The 9,995-nt window shown below is 35.1% G+C and overlaps 1 non-coding gene across 1 annotated transcript; it reads right to left on the reverse strand.

Annotated features, from left to right (window-relative positions):
• Positions 1–8,884: 8,884 nt before the first annotated feature.
• Positions 8,885–8,958, reverse strand: TRNAN-GUU (transfer RNA asparagine (anticodon GUU)). The gene has a single exon. It is a non-coding gene; the product is annotated as a tRNA-Asn (tRNA).
• Between the last annotated feature and the right edge of the window lie 1,037 nt (positions 8,959–9,995).

A 9,995-nucleotide genomic window follows, 5' to 3' on the forward strand; every position in this document is an offset into this window, starting at 1 on the left:
CATCTCATGGTCCCCAATCCCAACAGTGTGTTGACTGTCTGAAAATAGTATGTGTTCTACGGTTGATTTTCTTGAGTTTATGGGACGAAAAACAGAGTTTCCAGAAGAGAAAAAAAACCCGTTTGCCTGTGCCAGAGATCGACTAACTCAGGAACTGGTCGAAGATAGACTTAGAAAAAGTTCCTCTAGTCGGCGACTAGAATTTAACTTACGACTCCATTATTATTATTATTATTATTATTATTATTATTATTATTAACGACGCCGCCATCTTTACAGTGGCGCTACAGTTGCTCAAGGGAAGAAAGGTGAGTCATGAAGTGCAACAAGTGCCTGAAGGATCTATCGTTCGACGAAAATCATATGACCTGTAGGAAATGCCTTAGGGATCTTCATTTTACATGTTCAGGCATGAGGATTTTGTTAAATATAATAATTCAACAGTCGAAGAAGGCTTCCAAATGGTAAAAGACATTAAAATCAGCATTAACGTACTAACTGACAGGCAACATAATTTGATGAAAGAGACATCCGAACTCCATCAAGAACTTGATTCCCTAAAACTACAATACGAACGTTTAAATCAGCAACAACATAAAGAAGATCTTGTCATAAACGGTCTTGCTGAAAATGAACCTACAGAAAATCTCAGAGACGTAGTTTTAAAGTTAGCCATGCAGTTGAAATCCCCCTACAGCATAACGACATTCAGACCGTAAATCGGATTCCCAGGAAGAGCAAAAAAACAAGCCCTGCCACGACCCGTACCAGCCATAGTTCGTCTTACAAGCAAATCCACAAAGACAATCTCATAAAAGTCAGCAGACTGAAAAAACCAGTTGCCTAGGACTTGAACGCATCTAAAGGCAATACACCAATCTTCCTATCAGAGTATTCAACCAGAATATGTTGTACCAAGCAAGAAAAGCAAAACCAAAAAAAAAAAAAAACTACCTGTTTTTGTGAATCAGAAATGCTAAGATATTCTTGAGGAAGTCACAAACTTCAAAGTCGATACAAATCAAAAGCTCGGAAGAGATAGATAGTGAAAACAAAAGAGACTCCTAATTAGAACAAAAAGAAGACCTCACCACAACAACAACAACAAAAAAAAAGAATGTGAACCATCAGACAAATGTAATAATACCAGAATAGATCAGCAATTGTACTTTTTACTCACTCGATGCATGGAAACAACACGCAGTACAAACGAGAGGACTCTCCATCCTGCATATTAACATCAGAAGCATTCGAAAACATTGGTTAATGTTACAGGCTTATCTGAAGAATTACACCGGCGTAATTGATATATTGGTCCTAACAGAAGTATCCGTTACTAATGATGAAGCAACTGCCCTTCAAAACTCCAGGCTTTCAACAACATACATCCTGGCGCCAAACAAAAAGAGGGGAGGAGTGGAATATTAATATTTATCGAACATACATTTATATCAGAAGAAACTGTTTATCAGTTTGAGCATGCTGAAACCCTTTGCCTCGAAATCACTAATACCGTCAATAGACAGCATCCCATAATACTAAATGCTATTTACAGGCCACCAAACAAGATAAAATTTTTGCACGAACTCAGTTGCTGGCTTTCACGCCAAGAAATATGCTCAAACGAATACCTAATGCTAATTGGCGACATAAACATAAATATTTCAAACGAAAACCAGAACAACACTGTACAATACCTAGACACGCTATCCATGTACAATCTAATACCAACAGTAACATCATGTACTAGAGAAGAAATATTCGGAAATACTGTCACTGCCTCCTGTCTAGATCATATAAACGTCCCAGTACCACCAAATAGTTACACTGCATCAGTCATAAAACGTAAAGTATCAGACCATTACCGCACAGCTCTAAACCTGCACACCAAGACACTACTACAGAAACAAATTAACTTCTGCAGAAAATAACATGAAACAAACCTGGCATCTGATCAACAAGATGCTGGATTGTGCTCCCAATACCACCGCCTCCGAAACCATAAAACACAGCTTCATGAAAGACGCAAAATCTATCTAACAACTAGCAAATGGCTTTAACCAATACTCTGTAGACTCCATCCAAAAACCACAGAGAAATATCCCTCCAATCACAAAACGTGATCCTCCACTTGGACCACAAGTAAAACAGACATTATGGTTCCCAACCATAAAAGAAACAGAACTTCTCTCTGTAATACAACTAATCAAACCAAAAAAGGCCCAGGAACCGATGGTATAAAATCTAAGAATATCAAGCAACTAGCCTAGGCTCTATCCTACTAAAATTAATAAATAAAATATGTAAAACCGGACAAATACCAGGTATGTTAAAGACGGTCATAATCACACCCATATACAAACATGGAAAAGGAAATTTAATTAATAATTACAGACTCATAGCAACACTACCTATTATCAATCAAATTATGGAGCGGATCGTGCTAAAGAAACTCGCAACACACACAGAGAACTTTCATATTATCCCCAAAGCACAATACTGGTTTCATCTCTCTTGGGATATTTTACGGACATAATGAATACCGCCTTAGATAAAATCAAAATTATCATGGCAGTCTTTATCGATTTGACTAAAGCATTTGACACCCAGCAGAAAAAATGTGATACAGCTATAATATCCACCCATAATAATGCAAGCATAGCCCAAACAAATATGCAGCATGACATAAATTTGCTCGTTGACTGGCTTACCAAAAACTCCATATATCTACCCTATATATATAAAATGATAAGCTTTTTATGTCACGTTTTTTGAAATGTTTTGAAACTCAGGGGCTACCCTGAGTGTCGAGTCTTCAAAATTCGAGTCATCAGAATTCAAGGAGAACCGGTCTACCAGTCCGGCACTTGGGGGGCATAGCCCCCCCCCTAGAATATATATATATATATATATATATTCTAGGGGGGGTAGTAGTTTTACTATATATATATATATATAGTAAAACTACTACCATCACTCAGGTTGAAACAATACGATACCTTGGAATTTACTTCGATGCAGATATGAACTGGAATAGCCACATAAACCATCTATACAACAAACTCCGAACAATAAGTGGCAAACTCTACAGGTTAAAAGACATAGTTCCCATACGCCTAAAAACACTAATATACAAAGCACTATGCCAAAATATACTAGGATACGCTATAACAACGTATGCTTTCGGTGCATGATACAGATTAAATAGATTAAAGTCATTAAGGTACAAAATGATAAAACATTATTTGGGAACAAAGAAACAATACTGGCTTTATATACACTGCAATGTCGGAACACAAAATACCGACAGCAAAACATTTATGTCACTATGCAGCTTTGCTAAAACATTATTTCAATGCCAACTACTGGACAGCCAAATATACATCAGAACTAATACTGAATACTGTGTAATAATACTGTGTAATACAGAACTAAATACTGTGTAATAATCACTACGGAATGGCCAGTAGAAGCTTTCACATCCCAGGCATGCTAAATGAACTATCCTTTGAATACAGGAACCTTACAAACTACAATAGCCTGAAAAGAGCCTTAAGGACATACTATGAACAAGAAATATCCACCCTACACACCTTATAAACTTAAAGGGAGCACAATCTATTAGTTCAGGCTTTCTAGTTCAAGTGACGCGTCATGACATTCCAAAGTATCGAATGTGTGTGTCCGTGTGTCTATGTGAGCATGTGTGCGTTCGTGTGCGTGTGAATGAATTTCCTATCCTATGACTATAGTGAATATCAGATCTATCAAACATCAGCCTACTTCCAACAACATGGCAGTCAAACCAATAAACAATAACTAACCGGTGTCATCCTCAGATAAGCTTACTAAAAAGCTTGAGGTTGCAAGCCGAGACATTACATCACAACCAAGATCAGCACAAAGAAAAAAATCCATTTATTATATTTAAGTGCTGTAGTTACGCCAAAAACTGTAAATATATATAATTTATTGTTATTGAATAAATACTATAAAAATGTAATCTTATTCAACTGCAACTATAAATTATCAACTCCAGTAACTATTATTAATATATTATACAAACAAATGAAAATTTGTATGAATTTCATCGTTAAAAAAATAGAACAATATGTTTTGTAAATGCATAATATATAATGATGATTTTAATAACAAATATTATTAAATTTTTTATTGAAATCTAATGTGGAAAATGAACCATAATCTGCAGCATTTAGCTGTACTTGTAAAATAACATGTTGGAATAACACTTAATGCAATATATGCATATATATGTAATATATATATACTCTTATGCAACTTCCACGGATGGCCCCTAGTTCTCTATTTGTCATATATTGAAAAATTTCACTTGCATCAATTTTATCAAACCCTTTTAATATCTTATATATATATATATATGTAAATATTTCGGGCTAAAAAATTATTTATGTTTATTTTTATTTTGGGAGCTCGTGTAGCTCAGGAGCCTGTGTAGCTCAGTGGAAGTGGTGTTTGCACTCCTCAGTGCTAAACTACCAGAAGAGAGACTTCCACATTTCAAGTCGAGTCGCTGACTAGATGAACATTTATTAAGTTTTTTTTCGACCGGTTTCCGAGTTAGTCGAACTCTGGCATGGGCAAGCGAGTTTTTTCTCCCGTAAACTTAAGAAAATCGACCGTAGAACCCACACTATTTCAGACATTAAAATATTGTGTTAGGATCAGGGACCACGAGATGGCGACACTTGTTGAGCCGTGTCTTCACTGTGAGCTGCTTAATTAGTGATAGCCTTGGGCCTGCTATCTCTGATTGAGTACCAGTGGAGATTGAACTGCCCACTCAATCTCCAAAAGTTAGATAGGGCTAAAAACTTTGCCTACTCCCTACACGGGAACAAAAAGGTATTCGCTTATTTATTTATTTATTTATGTTGCAGCATCTCTATGGAGTCTGGAGACACATCGCGAGAGACCTAAATCAACCAGCATACACATTATCATACCTCTCCTTGAATCCATTCACTGTCAGGGAATTCACTTACCACTCTCCATGCAAAAAAAAAAAAAAAAAATCTGGTGTGCACACTCTACTAATCACACTCTTATGCAACTTCCACGGATGGCCCCTAGTTCTCTATTTGCCATATATTGAAAAATTTCACTTGCATCAATTTTATCAAACCCCTTTAATATATTAAAAGTTTTTATCATGTTTCCCCTTTTCCGCCTATCAACTGAACTTTGTAACCCACAAACTTTCAACCTATCCTCGTATAGAGTATTCCACAGACCTCTCACCAGTTTAGTCACTCATCTATGAATCTTCTTTACCACCTTCTGGTCCCCAAGAAACCCAGATGACAAAATCTGTGCACAGTAGTCAAGATATGGTCGAATCATAGCCTTATAAAGAGACATAATAACTTCCTTATCTTTACTCGTTAGCATGTTTTTCAACATCCAAGTAATGTTTTGAGCAGTTTTACCAAGTTTTGCAATATGATCTCTGAACTTCAATTTTTTGTCCACCATTATCTCCAATTCCCTGGCTTCAATTTCCTGCAATCCAATACTATCGATATGATACACTGTAATCAACCTTTTCAACCATTCATAACCTTACATTTTGCAACGTTAAATTAATCATTATTCTTTGCCAACAACGCCAATGTATTTAAACAATCACAACGGCCTGTTAAGAGAGTAGACGCTACCCACTCACGATTCATTAGTTTAGTGTTCATTCTTGTAAACTGAGTACAATTTACAAATAGACAACATTACAACAGAACTCCCAAACCTTCCATTTTTAAATTGATGAACTTGGAATTCCGACAAACATCGTTCTTAAGAGATATTGTATGTTTCCATGAATTACAGTAATGAACCACATTCCAAAATCCTGTATATAAATAAAGAATTATAATTCATGTTTCTTTACGCAAAGATCCAGGACTTGGTTTTGCAAACGGAATTTTGTTTACAGACCCAAATATTTACATTTGCTCAGTTTCATTTTGACAAACTTATTTCCATAGCTGAATATCATGCTTTGGAACTTAATGATAAGAAAACTAAAACAATGACAAAACCATTCTGAAGGAAATATATCTTCATCATCGTCAATCTCACAGCGTCCATCATCCACTCAGTCTCTAAATGACCACAAGAAAACAGAAACAAAAAGCTTTCTTTTTTTTTTTTCAACCGTCTAAAAACGATGTGAAATTTCAGCTGATTAGATTGAATCGAATTATAGGCCAGGATAGTTTCCTCTGCAGAGCACAGACCTGGAGATTATGCCGACTGGAGAAATTGAGAATCATCGGCAATTCTGGAAGAAAGCGAACAGAAACCAAAAAGACTTAAGATGACTTGGTCATCACTTTAAACCTAACCTAACCCACTGATTAGTCTTGCAGAGTCAAGCTTTAGTCTTATAGAATTCTAGGGAGGATAAAAATAAGAAGAGGTAACAAATAAGAAGAGGGGGGGGGATAAGAATGGACTTTTTTTCTCCACCGTTCTTTAACTAATAAATTTACCTTTTCAGGATAATTTTAGAACTCTAAATGGATTAATTTTCATCAGTTAATGACATAACAGTTTCACTTTTTTGTTGTTGTTTTTGTTAATTTCGTCATGTTAGTTTTCTCCTGGTTAAATAGCGAAACGAGCAAAGTAAAGAATTAGTTGGATAAATAAAAAAAATTCAATTTTGAAAATTTTTCTTTCTTTCTTTTTTGATAATTTCATGGGGTGGGGGATATTCAAATATTGCACATGACGAATTCCTATTGTGAGGAAGCGCATTATTCAAGAACTACCCTGCTGTTGTGTGTGTGTGTGTGTGTGTGTGTGTGTGTGTGTGTGTGTGTGTGTGTGTGTGTGTGTGTGTGTGTGTGTGTAAACCTGGTGCACGTGTTTATCAATTCCCACTCGCAGTCTTATGGTCGGATGGATAAATGGAGTAGAGTTTGTCATCTTGTCCATGACATTCGTGCTTGTATTACCCCGCAATTTTAATACCCTTTTTATTACCAACAGCACAGGGAGCAACACCTGAACAGTTCCAATAAAAGCTCTCTGGGGTTTCTATGAAAATTGTCAAGGAGCCCATTGAAAACGTATTTTAGGGAGAAAAAATAACCAAGATAAGCCAAATTTCATGGATAGAGAGATCAGTGCAGAACTCTGATTAAATAATAATGATGATGAAAAACTTTTATGAACGATTAAAAAAAAAAATCAGCTTTTTAATCAGTTTACAATTCTTTTTTGTTTGTTGTTTTTTGGTTAAAAAAACACCCCAAATAGCGAAAAAAAAGCAGCTTTACTAAACTAGAAACTGACAACGGTGTATATATATATATATATATATATATATATATATATATATATATATATATATATATATATATATAATATTCATCAAAGCTTGATTTGCTTCCTCAGTTCTAAGTAAAAAGCTGGTTATATTGCACTAATTCGAGCCCTACCCAAGGGCCTATGAGTTGTGGAGATACTTTCTGAAAATGAAAGCTGTGCCGAACAAAGCGGCCTTTTGCAGCTGCCCAATTTTTAATCCATCTAACTCGAGTGCTTCTAAATGTTTTTTCAATGTTTTAGGAATGGCGCCTAAAGCACCTATTATTATGGGAACAACTTTCGTTTTCTTTTGTGTGTATACATATATATATATATATATATAGAGAGAGAGAGAGAGAGAAAAAAAATTTTTTTACCTTGGGTGTATTATACACCCAAGGTAAAAGATACCAAGAAATTTTATACTTGGTTTTAATAATTTTCCCAAGTGAGCAAAACAAAGTTTTGCAGGTGAAATATATTCATGTCTGAGTTAATTTTATACAGAGGCTAATGACTTCATATCATTTGCCCTAGTATGTATCCCGTAATTCAAAGCACCCCCGCCCTTGCGAGCGTGTATAATGCAATCCATAATGAGAAGGGCCACTACCCAGACCGGTTTCGACCTTTATTGAGGTCTCATCAGTGGGAGCCAGACATAAAGAGCCATACTGCTTCATTTCGGTGATGTAAATTATATAATATATCCACTATTTCTATACATTAATAATAATAATAATAATAATAATAATAATAATAATAATAATAGCTCTAGTCGTTGCCTATAGATGGCGCTTACGTTTTCTTAAAAATGTAATGGGAATAGGAGAAAAAGTTCTTGTAAATCATGTGTTTCGTATCTGGAGTGTTGGAATTTTATTTATGGAATGAACAGTAATAATGTTACAGCATGGAAATATTTTAGCGTGAAAGATTTTCGTTTCTGGAGATAATAAACACGAAATTTACAATCCCCTCTTTGTATTTTTCATATTTTAGCGAGTAACAGAACTGTATTGTGGTCTCAGAGCTACGAAGCTACGTCCGATGCTCTAGGCCAAATATTTATTTGAAAATTTTCATTTTTAAGTGTGTTCTTATTTCCCATTTATTAAATTCGTTACATTTACATGTCTTCGTAATCTTATGAAGCCCAACTTGAGTACAGATAAACCTCTTGTTTATTACGTAACTTCTGAAACAAATTATCTTAGTATTGGAACGAGCCTACAATGTTACACGTATCGGTCTTATTTTTTTTATATTCAAATATGCGCTTTCTTAGCTAATACAAAATGTCCATCATCACGTTCTATGAAAAAGTATTACCACACATTCTTAATAAAGTAAAAACTTCCAGCAAATAACAAAAAAAAAGCATTTTTTATAAACTGTATGTATTTGAGACCTCCTTTAAGAGATCCTACTACCCAGATATTTCAATGAAAATCAAAACGGTCTCGGGATTTGCTATCGCTGATGTAAGTCAGACTCGTAGCTGACAAAAGAAAAAAAAAAGGAAAGAACCACACGCTCCCGGGTGGGCTTGAACCACCAACCTTTCGGTTAACAGCCGAACGCGCTAACCGATTGCGCCACGGAAGCACCTACGTCACTTCGACTGTGGTTTTCGCTTTTTTCCTGTAAAGGTAATGCAAAAGGTAACATAAGTAAACAATGCCATTATATTTATTCATAGATATGAAACATGGGTTTCATATCTATGAAATATAGGTTTCGTCAATAAAAATGATATTACTGCTATATCTTAAATTTTTGCGATAAATATTTGCATTTAAAATGGCATCATTGTTTGTGAGAACACCATCCAAGTTGTGTGTTTTATTTTGCAAGTAGAAAAGACCTTCACAGAATGAAATAATTGTATTAGAATACGCTCACTGATGATCGACTATGTTACCTTTCGTCTCTCCAAAATTTCGTCCAAATGTGATCACATAAATCACCAAGTCTACACGTTACAGTCACTTTGTTTCCACTTGAAATAGTTTGTTTTAATATAACGATGATAACTTCATGAGCTGTACCCTGTATTCAGTGGCGGTTCTTGCATAGGCACTGCGGAACTGCAGCAACCCCCCCCTACACACACACAATTTTTCTCGATATATAAATATATTTATTAATTGATCTATATTTGCTTCTAATATTTAATTTTATCATCAATAATCCTATACAATTCTCTTATTTTGTATTAAAAATAATAAAAATCCATCTTGTAGCACTTAGGAGGGCGAAGGACGCTAGCAGCACTGTGTTTACCACAGTGTCATATTGCTACGCGCACAAGCATATGCACGTCATAGTGAGATGCGAGCTATTAGCGTAATGCGGCACTGTCCGTCGCGCAGTTCCACTGTTGTTTATATGCAGTTTGCGCCAGTGGTAGAGTGTTCGTAGTGCTTATCTTGTGTACTCCGTCTCTTTAAATATTTGGACATTACAATTAAAGACATAACATTTGTTATACTTTTTATTTTAGAACGTTATTGGTGTTATGATAATGGATTTTATTTTGAATTATACCAAACTGTATAATTCTATCGATAATAAACAATATTTTTTCATTAAATTAAGGGGATATTAAATCCCACATTGTTTTAAAACCGAATAAGGAACTC

The sequence above is a fragment of the Typopeltis vanoorti genome, chromosome 11 (assembly GCF_054136105.1).
Source record: "Typopeltis vanoorti isolate ZY-2024b chromosome 11, IOZ_Tvanoo_1.0, whole genome shotgun sequence".
NCBI classification, from domain to species: domain Eukaryota; kingdom Metazoa; phylum Arthropoda; class Arachnida; order Uropygi; family Thelyphonidae; genus Typopeltis; species Typopeltis vanoorti.